The following is a 12,803-nucleotide window of genomic DNA, read 5'->3' as shown; positions in this document are numbered from 1 at the left end:
TACTTGACACACTAAAACTATCTGGCTTATTGCTTATGTCTATTGTGCAGGTGTTTGCAAACTATGGTGGAGGTTGTACCTTGCTGCCCCTTGTGCCTCCTTAGGGCATTGGTGACACTGGCAGGATGCTGGTGACAATGGCAGGACATTCTCTGGGCACATAATGTACTTATGCATGCTGCTTCAGTCTGTCCCATCCAGTCTTCTCTTAGTATAAGGTAAAGCACAGGGAGAACTTTCTGTGGTGATTTCTAGCTTGTGATAGAGTTGTTAAATAGATGAAAAATAATTTAAAAAAGACACAGTGTGGGCAAGTTGGAATCATAGATATTTTTTTTCTCACTAGAAATAAATGTATTCAGGCCTTCATGCATGTATGTATGCACACAAGGTACACAGATCAAGATGAAAACCTTCGATTCCAATATGCAGGAGAAACAGGCTAATGAAGAAAGGAAAGTGGAAGAATGTGGTATAGTTAAGACAAGAATGGGTAACCTATGACACAGCCAATGACTTCATCTGTAGTTCTGTTACATACTTTGTTTATGGATCATGTTGTCTGTCAGTGTATGACTTGCTAAAGCAACTTGGACGGCCCTCAGAAAGGAAACAGTTATCCAACCTGAGTTAGAGAGTGTCTGTGTTAGGAGTTCCAGGTCACAGGGGACTGTGTAGCTTTAGCAGTGGTAAAGTCCGTGGAATATTTGGACCACTGGCAGGAAAGCTGTAGTGAGCTCCTTGGAGCTGTCTATCAATGTAATTGATACACTGAACAAAATTGGTTTGTTTTCCAAAGAACACAGGTATTCCAGCAAGATAGAATTTTACCGTATTCCTGGCTAGCTCTTATCCCAGCCTAAATCTCATGGAAGTCTAGTTCAGTGTAGTAGTTTTACCAGCGTACTTTCTTTGCTCTTTAATGTCAGAAAACAGGAGACATGCTACAGCTTGATGTGTGCACAAGAAATGTCATTTGCGTAAATTTTCAACTTGAGAACATCAGAAATCACTGCCACCTCTGCTAGTTTTGTGAGCTCGAAATGCAATAGCTCCTCTGTGCAATAGGACCTTTTAGAAGTGGCAAGGTTTTAGTTTGGGGATTTGAGGCACTCTAGTAGTGGGGACAACATACTGATAATGGGGAGATCTTTAGCAGTTCCTTGGGTTTCTAAGGGACTCTATTCTCAGAGTTGCATTGCTTTTTCATGTGAGCAATAGCTGCATGAATAGTTGTGCTCAATAACTGTGAGGAGATGTGTTGTGATTTATTATTTTTTTTAACACACCCTCCCGCCCAAGCAGGAAACTTAAATTAATTTCAAATATTTGCATGATTTCTAGGGCGATGGGCATTTTATGCCTTTGTATATCAGCTACTGCAAACAAAAGAGCAGATCTACACTGCTGTTACTATCGCCTCTCTCTGCTGACTAGCTCCCCGATGCTGCAGATGCCCGAGCTGCCGCTGCTGGTAAGTGCTACAGAAGACTATTCAGCTTCCCTTTGCAGTCTGCTCTGTCCCCTGATTCACCAGGGCGTACCGTAGCTGTGGCTGCAGATTAGACTTTTCTCTCCCTCCCCCTGCGAGACCTCTGTGTGCTTTGACGTCATGTGTGCTCCTTTCAGTTGCCATAGCAGCCCCATTCCCCAAGCTCTCTGCCTGTCTCCTCTGGTAGGTTCCACAATGGTACAGCCAGCATCACGCTGCACAATGGTTTCCAGGCAGTGAAAGAGCGTGATTCAGCAAGCCACTCTTTCCCCCCCCTTTTTATTTCATTATTATCAGACATTTTGCCTCCCCTTTTCTGTTCTGCTCTACCCTGTCCCCCAGGCTTTTATTTAGTTCTTTAAAGGAAAACAGTGATTTACCTTTAATCCAACTACCCATCTTTTTGTTTTTTATTATTATTATAAATAGCCCATCTTTTCCTCGGCACTGTTTGGAATGTGATTTAAAAATACCACCTAAAGTCGCAGTTTGGGGGAAAGGTTTCTGGACAAGGAGAATAGCTCGCAAGCACGGAATGGTAGGTGGTTGATGCTAATATTCTATGACTAACTGCTTTTGCAGGGTGGGGTGATGAATATTGATTGCTGTTTAAAAAAAATGGGGGAGAGGGAGAGAGAGACAGGCTAATGAAGTAAACTGCTAACCGAAGCAAGAAGGCTGCAGCTGTATATTTTGTGGCCAGAGAACCATCATTTTCCTGTGTTCAGGTGCGTATGAGCTTTTCTCTTTGGGTGATTTAGGTGACTGGTGGTTGTGAGAGCAGTGCAGAGGCACATCATGGACAGGAGTGTGATAGTGCTTTACCAGCTGGCTCATGTAAACAGTAGTGTTTTACTCAGCCTCATCACCTCTAACGCTGCTTGGGGGCTTATGGGGGAAGGAGGTGTCTTGCCTTGCAATTCAGTAGGAATGAGTGCATTGTGTGAGTTATATAGTCCATAAAGAGCCGTATAAAATTTGAATTCACAAACAATTTTTTTTAAAAAAACAGGATAATGATAAGCAATTAGAAGATCTAGAGAACAGAAGTCTTGGCCTTTTGCAAAGTGGTTGAATGCAAGAAAAAAAAAAAGAAAAAGTGTGTGTGTGTGGAGAAGTGTTTGACAAACCTTGTTGGATATGGGGGTTGTTTTTAAGAAAGTGGTCTTTTAAGGTAATCATCACTCTTCTTCATTACTCTCAGATGCAAGTGAACAGTGCAGCCCATTGAGTCTTACAGAACCACTGAGAGCTTTTAGAAGTGTTTACAGTGTGCTACAGGCCAGTTATTTTGCAAAGAGAATTAACAATCTGTAGATACTGCAGTGAAATGAATGTTGCTTTGCAGGGAAATCCTCTGGCAAAAAGCTATTGCTACAGGAAGAGATGTTGTTTTTGTTTTTTACTGCAGAGAGGCCTTATTAGAAATCACACAAATTTGACTTGGATAATTAAGTGTTACAGCATTGTTTAATAAGCAGGCGGTGCTTCCGGTGAGCCACGATGGGCATGTTTCGCACCATTTGTGTACTGAGTGATTGTAAGCTTGTTTACGTGGGCTCTTTTTGCTGCATAGCTTCATGATACCCTCAATGCAGCCTTCCCCTTCTCTCATATGTTCACTGTGAGTTTTGCTAGAGATTTGTTTGAAGACAAACCAACACTATATGAAAATACAGATTTTGAAAAAAATGATGGCATAGAGTAGAATTTTTTTTTTTTAGGAGGAAAATGCAAATAAGCGTACTGTAAATGATCAGAAGTCTGAAATCAGCTTGCTGGAGGACACAGAGCTTGTCATGCAAGGGCAGCTTCAGAAAAAGAGAAAGGTTAGGACAGAACAGGATGGTGTTGGTACTGTACAGGGCTGTTTGTCTTTGCCCACATGTAAGCTATCTTTTGTTCCTGTGCTTTGAGGAAAGTGGAGTGCACAAAACCTCTGGTATTTTAACCCTCTTTCAGAACATTGCTCTGTAGTCACTAGCCAGGAACACTCTACAGTAGTATTTTCTTCCATGGTGCTTCTGCTGTGTGCTTACTCTTCCTGCTAGGAAAGGTGGCGTAGAAGTAACTTTTCAATTGGCGCAACTTACTGACTTTCTCTTACTGGACACAGATGTGAATGACAAGGGTGATTTGACCTTAGCCATTAAACAATATTCTTTCTTCGTGGCTCTCAGTAAACTGCACTCTTGTGCATTGCTCTCTCCTGCTGTTTCAGAGTACACATAATTTGTTGGGGTCCTGCTGTAATTATGATTTTGTTGAGGTGTCTTGGGATTATAGGGATGTCCCTAAATAGGATAAGGGCAAAAATCACTTAACATGAAAAATAAGTTGCCTTCAGCTGCCTGCTCAGTATTAGAAAATGTCCCTCTCATCATTAGAAATATGTGTGCACACTGAAAGGGCTTTTTATGAGCAGGCCTTAGGGGTGAGTGGGTTTTTTGTAGGTTCCCCCCTGCCCCGCTGTCAGTGGTTGGCAGGTTTGCAGCCATTATTTAGAGATTTAATAGTACTGGATCAATAATTATAAGACAAAATACCTTCCAGTGGTGTTACAGTACTTTGCTTGTGAAAGCAAAGGGAGAGCTATGAAATTTCCCTGATGTGGTATTGGAGAATGTCAGAAGCTCACTTGTAGTTTGCAGTCTGTTGCAAAACTCATGCAATTTAAGGGAGAGCTAGAGCAGGCCCAAAGAAGGAGGGGTTTTAGTATTGCTTTTGCAGACGACACCATAGTTTTATTAAATTTTGGAAGGCAGAAAAGCTGTCTTTAGAGGAACGTCCCTAGCTTTAAAATTGATTACCTCTTAAAGTGTTGTTCAGTAGAAGCTACCCAGTTCTTTGGACGATTCTTAAATAACAGAAAGTATTGCCAGCTTGTTGATAAATTTTCAAAACAAAGTCATTTATTTATTTTTTTGAATGGCAGGCATTCTATACCTCACATTTCACTGGTTACATTTTGAGCTTCTAGCAGTACTAGAGTTGATGACCTAAAAGCCTAGTGATTGCTGTATTACCACAGCTGCTGTGCTGTTATGTCATCAGGCAAAAAGGAGAGAGACTTCATTGATCCGTAGTACTGAATATGCGTATAACCTTTCCAATTCCAACGTTTCCAATGCTCATATTCTGCTACCCTTTTCTATGATTCTTGCATGCTTATGATTTTGAAGGCCATGTGCAAGAAAAATTAACCCTCATAAAAGGGCACTAGTTAAAGTAGAGAATGCTGCATTTGCTGTGAGTTCTTTCTTTCTTGCAGCACCCTCTGTGGAGACAAACATACGAAAAACAGTCTTTCACAGAAAAAATCTCTTGTACTTAAGTAACTATCTAAAACGGATGGGTCTGAAACTGGAAGTGTGAAATATTAGGTGTTTGGGCTGTTTCCTTTCTCTTGGGCTGTGATAGTGAGATTAAATTATAAATCAAAAGCATTACAGGGGATGGGATGGAATTTAGTGGTCCCCTGTCCACCATTTGCAAAAGGTACACAACTTTACTTGAGTTGCTGTACTGTGTTTTAGCCTGATAGCTGTAGACTTGTTAGCAAGCTTTAGAATCAGTCTTGCCTAGTTGTTAGAAGCAAAGGATAAGAAATTAAAATCCTGATACTTTACAGTCTTGTTTGTTATGTAGTGAGATTTTTAGTAAGAGATTTGGCACATGAACTCACTAGTGGCAGCAGAATGTTCTCAGCTTCATCTCTACAGAAGGGGTGTGGAGTCATTAGCTTCTGTGTATCTTCAGATATCCCTGACCATGCCTGGAGCATAGGACAGAGTCAGAGCCCTTGTTACAGCAAGAAAAAGAAAAAGCAGTTGTTGTATTTTTAGGCTTCCATGTTTTTCTCCTATCCAAGGCAAAGAGGAGGATGATGATGAGTGCAGACCCTTGCTCTCATCACAGTAGTGACATGAGAAATTTTGGATGTTTTAGTCTCCCAGGACTGCTGTCAGCTTTTTACGTTGCAATAACCAGTAAAAGTTGGAGGACCAGAAGAGCCTTCCAGCCAAGTCAATAGCTGCTTCACCAGGATTCTACACTAAGAGGTCAGGAAATTAGGAACCACAGTTTGAAGTGGAATTTCAGGGAGCTTGAGTATGTGCAACTCTTGTACCAGTTCAGTGAAGTGTAGTGGGCCCTCTCTGATTAAGCCGTTGTTTTCTCATAAGGATTTTTAATCTTCTATTCTTAGTAGAAAGCTTTAGTTCTTCTGAGGTATTTGTGAACATGTTGTTAAACAGTGGTAAGAAAATGTTGCCCAAACCTTCCTGTTGGTCACCTGATTTTGTTCAGTGATTAGACCAGAGTGGTGCATGCTTGATTGTTCCTCCTGTCATTCACTGTCTTAATGCTGCAGCATTTGCTTTTTGCCACATTTCTGCAGGTTGTCTGTAAGTTTCTCACCTGCAAGCACTTTCTCTGTTGACCATATTTTGTTATGTGTTTTATTGTTTGATTTTAAGAGGATGCTAATTTGATAAACAGTAATAGTAATTCACAGGCCTTTTCTTATGCCTGTATGTATCCATATTGCACAGTTTTAAAGCTGTTCATAATGTCACCAGTCAAATTTAATTTTAATCCCCAAGCATTGGTAACAGATAACTACAAATCATAACTTGTTATAGTGAAAGTTTCTGCTTTTCCTTATTCTAAAGAGAAATTTGAAGATCCAACCTGAGAAAGATAGGATAGAAACAAAAATAATTATTTAAGAACAGTTTATGATTTTTAGTGCCATCAGTTGAAATTTGAACAGTCTTGAATATGAGCTCTTGAGCACTAGTGTTTGCCTACCTTAATTTTTATCTTTTTTCTTTTTTTTTCCTTCTTTATTTCTTTGGGAAAATAACCATGACACCTCTCTCCCATTTAAACAACTCTTCATTATGCATTATTACCTATCTCTAGCCTTTTTTCTTTGCATGGAAGAAGGGGAAATTTATGGTATGCATTCTGTCTGTAACTGGATGCTTTACGGTATTATCAGAGGAAAATCTTAAGTCTTTGTTACATGATGTGCAAATATTGACATTCCAGGTTAGCTTAGTTTTCTGAGCTTTTTCTGTGTCTATCAGACTTGAAAAATAAACCCTAAATATTTCTTTCTCTTTTTTTGTGTGTGCTTAGGGCTAGTGTTAGAAACTTGTACCAGCAGCAGGCCAGCCAAATATCAGCTATGGCAACCCATGCATGAAGTTGATGCCTTTGAACCATTCCCTATAGATGAGACATAGCACATGCTGTGGTGAGTCAACAATGCATTATTTATTAAATCTTACTCCTTAGCAAACAAAGTAGTGCTTAATGCCAAAGTGCATGCTAATTTTTATTTGGGGGGACAGGGGGACGGGGACAGACAACCAACATTAAAACTTCCAGTAATTTTTAATACACATGAGCATAATGCTGTCTTCTTTCAAAAACCTTTTTCAAGTGTATCATTTCTGCATTGAACATGTAGTTATCGCATAGAGTGCATTAGGAGTATGGTTTTGCTGTAAGTGTGAAGACAGCAAAGTAATTAAAAAAAAATAAATCCTGTATCTGCAGTGTTCCGGGTTTGATATAGCCACTATTTTACACCAAGTTTTGTAATTAAGGTTTTGCATCACTTTGATTTGGGGTGGGTGAGAGGAAGGGTTTTCTAATTTCTCTTTGAGATGACTGAAGACTAAGGAATACTGACAGAATTTTTTTGCATATATTCTTTATCCTTGGACAGGAAAATAAATTGTGAGAGTAATGATGGAAAGCAAATAGCCTTTTTAAAAGTACTCTGTGGCTTTAAATATCTGGGAGTCTGCCCTTAATTTCAATGCATATTTCATGCATAATAAGTAATTTTGATCCTGATAATTCCTGTAAGATGGCTTTGATATACCTTTGGGAGATGAGGAGTTGTTCTTAGGTGTCTCATGTAATCACAAAGGGATTATTGTGCAACCTTGTAACACTTGAAGGTAACCAATTTTCTGTTCAAAACAAGCTTATCTTCATTTCCCCCCGCCCCTATTGCTAGCTAGATGTTTGTCAGCTGCACTCACCATAACCAGCATAAACTGAAAGCCAGCAGCTTTAAAAGGAAGCCACAGATCCAAACTGATCTGTAGACTTCAAGCAGATCTTGTGTGATTTGGCCTTTAACAATAGCCAGCATCAAATGTTATTCCTGGTCTTATTACACAAATAAAGCGTAGGTCCAAGTCACTAAAAAAATTCTGCTGTCTTGTTAGGGGTTAGAACTTGTTGTAAACTGCAGTTCAGTCAGAGGTGGAAACACATAGTACGTACTGACTGGTGGGTAGTAGTGGTACGTGGCTAATACATTAGTAATGAAATGAGTGCTCTGATGGCATGTCATTTTCATCATTGATAGAGCTGCTGAAAAAAAAATGTAACAGGTGTCAGTTAAATCAAATTGACTCTGCTCTGGAGTGAAGTAAGAGAGAAAGTAGCAGAGCCTACTAGTCTATTGAAAGAATCTGTTCTGTTGAAGCCGAAGGGGTTTCCCTGTGGGAGAAACCATACATTGGACTTGTATAGTGATTTGTGCCATGAGGAGTCCCAGTCTGGGTGCTCATGTCCTTGACTTGTAGACATCCAATGGAAGCAAAACATTTATGTAGAACTTACAACCACCCTATATTACTACTATTTTTAACTTATGGTTTTTAAGGCCTATTGCATTTGTCCTAAGGCAATTCTTCTTAGCAGGCTAGCCTTCTTCTTGGTTTAATATGTGGGCTATAAAAACTGTGACACTTAACCTTTCTTATATGAATCAGTTTGGGTGAATTTTGAATCCATGATGAAGCTCAAAACCATACAACCATTTATTTATTTATTTTTAAATTTCTGTGTTTAGGACCATATAGATAACCTGCTGTTTGGAGATAATGAGAGTTTTAAATAAACTGGCCACAGCAAAGTATATATGATTTATAGTAATTGGTAGGGTTGTGCAAATAAGGGATTTTGTTTAACATGTCCATAATGAACAGTAGCTACAGTGGTATTGTGCACATGTTAATACAATTAGCCCATACTCATGGCAGTTCAGTTCCTCTCTCCATTAACATTTTAAAAATTGCTGCATATGTAGAAACATCTTTTTGAAGAAGCTGGGTGATGATAATTCCCACTCTCAGCAATTTTACATTTAGTAGTATATGCAATGCTGTCTACAAGCAGTGTGACTTGATCATTTCTTCTTCAGGTCACCAGGAAGTCTTTGTCTTAATGTTGTAACTATTGATATTGCTGTGTGGTATCTGAAGCATTTACCAATGGCTCTATTCAGTGTACTTTCTCTCTGAGTTCAGTGCACATCTAAGCTATGTCATCCAGCTTTGTTCTTCCCAATTTAGATTCTGTGATAGGTAATCAGTACAAATAAACTGCGGGTTTTCAGAAATGGCATATGATACGAATCAGAAGAACTCAGAGATGTCATTGGTAGGGAGCTGCTTGAGAAGTTTTCCTCCCAGCTGACATAATTTTAATAGACAAAAATAGTTAAACGTTTTAAACAGAAACTAGAGAGTTCAAGGTCTTGTTCTGAAGCTAAAGCTCCACAGAATATGTCTGTAGGTGTCTTCAGCATATAATACAATCCTTTAGCATGTATTTTAAGTATTTTATGTGTATGAATTAGGGATACAATCCTGTACACATGCATGAAGCAAATACAATTGGAAATCTGGGGCCTTGATGTGCAAATGCTTACGCTTTCTGTGGAGGTTCTCTCCAGTTAATATTGATCATTAAGGCATACAAATCACTTTGAATGCACAACTGTATTTTGCATCCAACCATTTCTTTTACGAAAATGCAAGCTTTATAACTGTGGAACTTGTATGTGAAATCAGAAACCAGGTCTAAAAGCATCTAGCACTAGCATCTAACCATCACAGTTAAATTAACTGTCAAGCAGCTTTTAAAAATGGTCAGGAAAAGTATCATTTGGAGAACAAAAATACTTAGCAGTATTCGTCACAAAAAAGAGCAGGTAATGAAAAAACTTAGGCAGTTTTGTTTAACATGAAAATAAGGTTAGTGCTATGGGTGATGGGAGTTTTGTAAAGCTGAGTTATAACTTTGGTAGAAATCATGTGAGAGGCTTTAATATATCTATGCAGATGAACAAGTGGGGGATAAAGTAATTTTTTTTAAAAAAAACGTTTTTATAGAAAGCTCCTCAAATGTTTGTTTTTCACAAAGTCTTAGCTTGGTATTTTGCAACCAAAGTTGCATGTTTTTATGAAACATTGTGTTGGCTTCTCTTATGTTCTTCCCTGTGTAAATGCTAAGTGCACAGAGAAATTCTAAACTCCATCTAGCCAAGTAAATGTAAAATAGCTCTAGTGAGTTTAATATGGTTACACCAGACTTGTATCAGAGGAGCTCAGAGCACATTTTCTCTGAGAAACCTGTGTTCTGCTTCTCTGATAGAAAAAGCCTATTTATATTAAATTTTCTGCATATGATAAATGTAAAAATTTGTTATCTCTTATTGATGGTGGTGATGTAATGAGCAACATTTTTCCCATTTGAGAATTGTTGCCTTAGCATATTTTTAAAAGCTATTTGTCATGTGATCAACTTCATACAAAGGTTTTCCAGAAGTGACCTGTAATTGTCAATGCTTTAACTGTTCACCTTCCCTGCTCTTCAAGGAGGATGGATGTTTTTTTTTTCCAGAAAGTGCTGAGATATTCACTTTGAATTACCGACTTTTCAGTGGAACCACTTCATCACCTTTTATTTTAATAAACTTTACTGGAAATACCCATATAAGGGAATTTTCCTGACTCTTGTTGTTGATTCTTTTTCCTTTATTTGGTTTTGGTTTGTGGTTGGGTTTGTTGATTTGGGGTTTTTTTGTCTCCTCAGGATATTGTTTTGTAGGATTTTTTCACTCCCTTTTAAGCACAGATAGCATTTTATTTTCCCCTGTTATTTCTCATTCTGATTCATATCCCTTTTCCCTCCATCTTTGGTTTGTCTTTACTGATCCCTGCAGCCTGTAAGATTAGTATTTTAATTAAATGATACTGAAATGCAGCATTGTCACCTCTTGCAGTATTTGGGGTTTTTAATGCCCTAGGCTGTGTCACATACATATGAGAAACTATGAGCTTTTTTTTTTTTAATAATAATTAGGGTTTTCATCCTTATTCCTGGAAAAAAAACCCAAAAAACAAAACAACACCAAAATAAAGCTTAAGTATATGAATGCTTGAGGCTTCAAAAATGTATAACCCTCCCACCAAGATGATTCTGTAGTGGTATCTTAGAATTCTGGGGGCATATAACATGGTTCTTAGACTTCTGGGACTGATAGTCTTAAAAAATTATTTTTACAGTTAGTTGGAAAGTGAAGATTTGCTGTCTTTCTAAATGCTTGTAAAGACACGGACATACTTCTGTTCTGTATCTGTGTCTGTGTGCCTCCAGTTGCCTGGATTGGCCTAGGAAAAGCCAAGGTATTTGCACATTTAAAAAGTAAAAATGAAATTCTTCTAAAAAACTCAAGTGCAGATGCCTGTCTTTGGGGATCTCTAGTTGTTTTAATTTCACTTTGAAATACAAAATGAAATGCTTTTATTCTGCCATATGTCAGTCTGTGCTTATTGAAAAGGAGTGAACTTACTTTACTTCCCTGTGCCAGGTGTGACCTGTGAACATATCACACAAAACATTTGTGTGCCTGCTATGTTTTTTGAGTTGCTGATGGAAAAAATGACTCTGTGCAACCTGGCAGGCTAGTTCAGTATTTGGCAGGCTCCCCCTCAACCTTTTGGAAAATATCCAGGACTATTGCTGTGGAATATGGGAGTAGAATGTCAGACAAATATCTTCTGAACCTTTGAGCAGTTTTTCACTGTGATCCTTATGAGTTGTATTAAAATAATTCAAATAGCCTGCAGAAGAATAAGTGGAAATGCCAAATCAATAATAAAAAACACAGAGAATGGTGCCAGCAGAAGGGTGGAAAGGAGACCAAGACAGCAGTAAATTCAGCTATGTTAATGGGTATGGCATATGAACCCATATTATATAAAGTGGTGGGAAGTATTTTCTAACCACAGGGGGAAATATTTTGCCTGCTTCCTCTTCTAGACTAGTCAGTATGGTGTGTTGACTCTGTGCCTATTTCTGTGTCTACTGTTCTTAGCAAAAGAGCTTTTTCTTATTGCAATCTGTCAACAGGAGCAGAAACTTGAACATACTGTGTAATACCATCAGCTTTTCCTCTGCTCACCTTCCCTCAGCTGTTGTGTGTATCAGGAAGAATGGGTAGCATTGACTGCAAGTGAAGAGCATAGCTCTTGTAGAGAGAAGCATCTGCAGTACTGTGCAGCATCAGCTAGCACATTCATGCTCACTGCACTAAGGCTTAGGTCAAGCTGCCTGAAGCCACCAGTATGCTAACCGCTGTACTTCAGGTTAGCTGCTTTAAGCTTTTGGGGCAACTATTAAAAAAAAAAAAAAAAAGAGTAAAAAGTAAAAGAGAGATGTACAGGATTATCGATGCAATGCAGCAAGTATGATGCTAATGTCATGAACCTTCTCTCAACTACTGTATGTTGGGATGGAGTGTTGCAGACTAGTGAGGGATCAAAGGCACACATGCATGATGGAGGACTATCCAGAAGGGTGAGGTTATCCAGAGGTTATTTAAACTCATCGTACATCCACAACCTCATCTACAGCACGTGAAGTATCCTTGTTGTGTTGGATGCAGACTGCTGTCCGGTAGCAGGTTGGCAAGAAGAGAGTGAACTTTGCAGACATGGTGCAGTACTCGTGCATTCTTAATATGCTCTAAATTCCTACAAAATTACTAAGAGCAATTCACTTGTGATGACTTTGAGGAGATGTAATTATTAAATAGGCATTCTTGAGCTGCTGGATTTTGAATAGCTTTGGCTTTGTTTTATAAGAATCAGAATTCTTCAGGCTTACAATTTTATCTCTTCAAAGAAAAATAAGAATCTAACAATAGCCAGTAGTCTCACAGGAAGAATCCATCTAGCAAAGGCTTCTGTCCTCAGTAGCCATTAGCTAAATATTTGGTGAAGGAAAGTGAGAACAAGATAAGCAATTATTAATGTGTCCTTTTGTATTCCAGAAGGCTGATTTTTTCTGAGACAGAAGTTGTTTCTTTGTGTTAAAAAATTTGTTTGGTAATTCAACATTTTCTGCCCAATTTGTGTTTTATGAACTCTTTTCTAGGTGCTTAATATGAAGAACAAGTTCTGGCTGCATTACAAGTGCAGCTTGTCAGGTG

The 12,803-nt window shown here is 38.6% G+C and overlaps 1 protein-coding gene across 8 annotated transcripts in view; it reads left to right on the top strand.

Annotated features, from left to right (window-relative positions):
* Nucleotides 1–1,680: 1,680 nt before the first annotated feature.
* Nucleotides 1,681–12,803, top strand: part of MAPK10 (mitogen-activated protein kinase 10) — a 175,547-nt gene continuing 164,424 nt past the window's right edge. For 6 of the 8 annotated variants that reach the window (XM_040583285.1, XM_040583244.1, XM_040583274.1 and 3 more), the window contains exons 1-2: nt 1,682–2,030; nt 6,638–6,755. The gene's annotated coding sequence lies outside the window, so the exon portion shown is untranslated. Of the gene's footprint in view, nt 2,031–2,064; nt 2,221–6,637; nt 6,756–12,803 lie in introns of those variants that run through there. The other 2 variants (XM_040583226.1, XM_040583234.1) reach the window with 2 other exon arrangements.

The sequence above is a fragment of the Falco naumanni genome, chromosome 1 (assembly GCF_017639655.2).
Source record: "Falco naumanni isolate bFalNau1 chromosome 1, bFalNau1.pat, whole genome shotgun sequence".
NCBI lineage: Eukaryota > Metazoa > Chordata > Aves > Falconiformes > Falconidae > Falco > Falco naumanni.
Note: the sequence above shows the minus strand (reverse complement) of the source record. Positions and strands in the feature narration are given on the sequence as shown.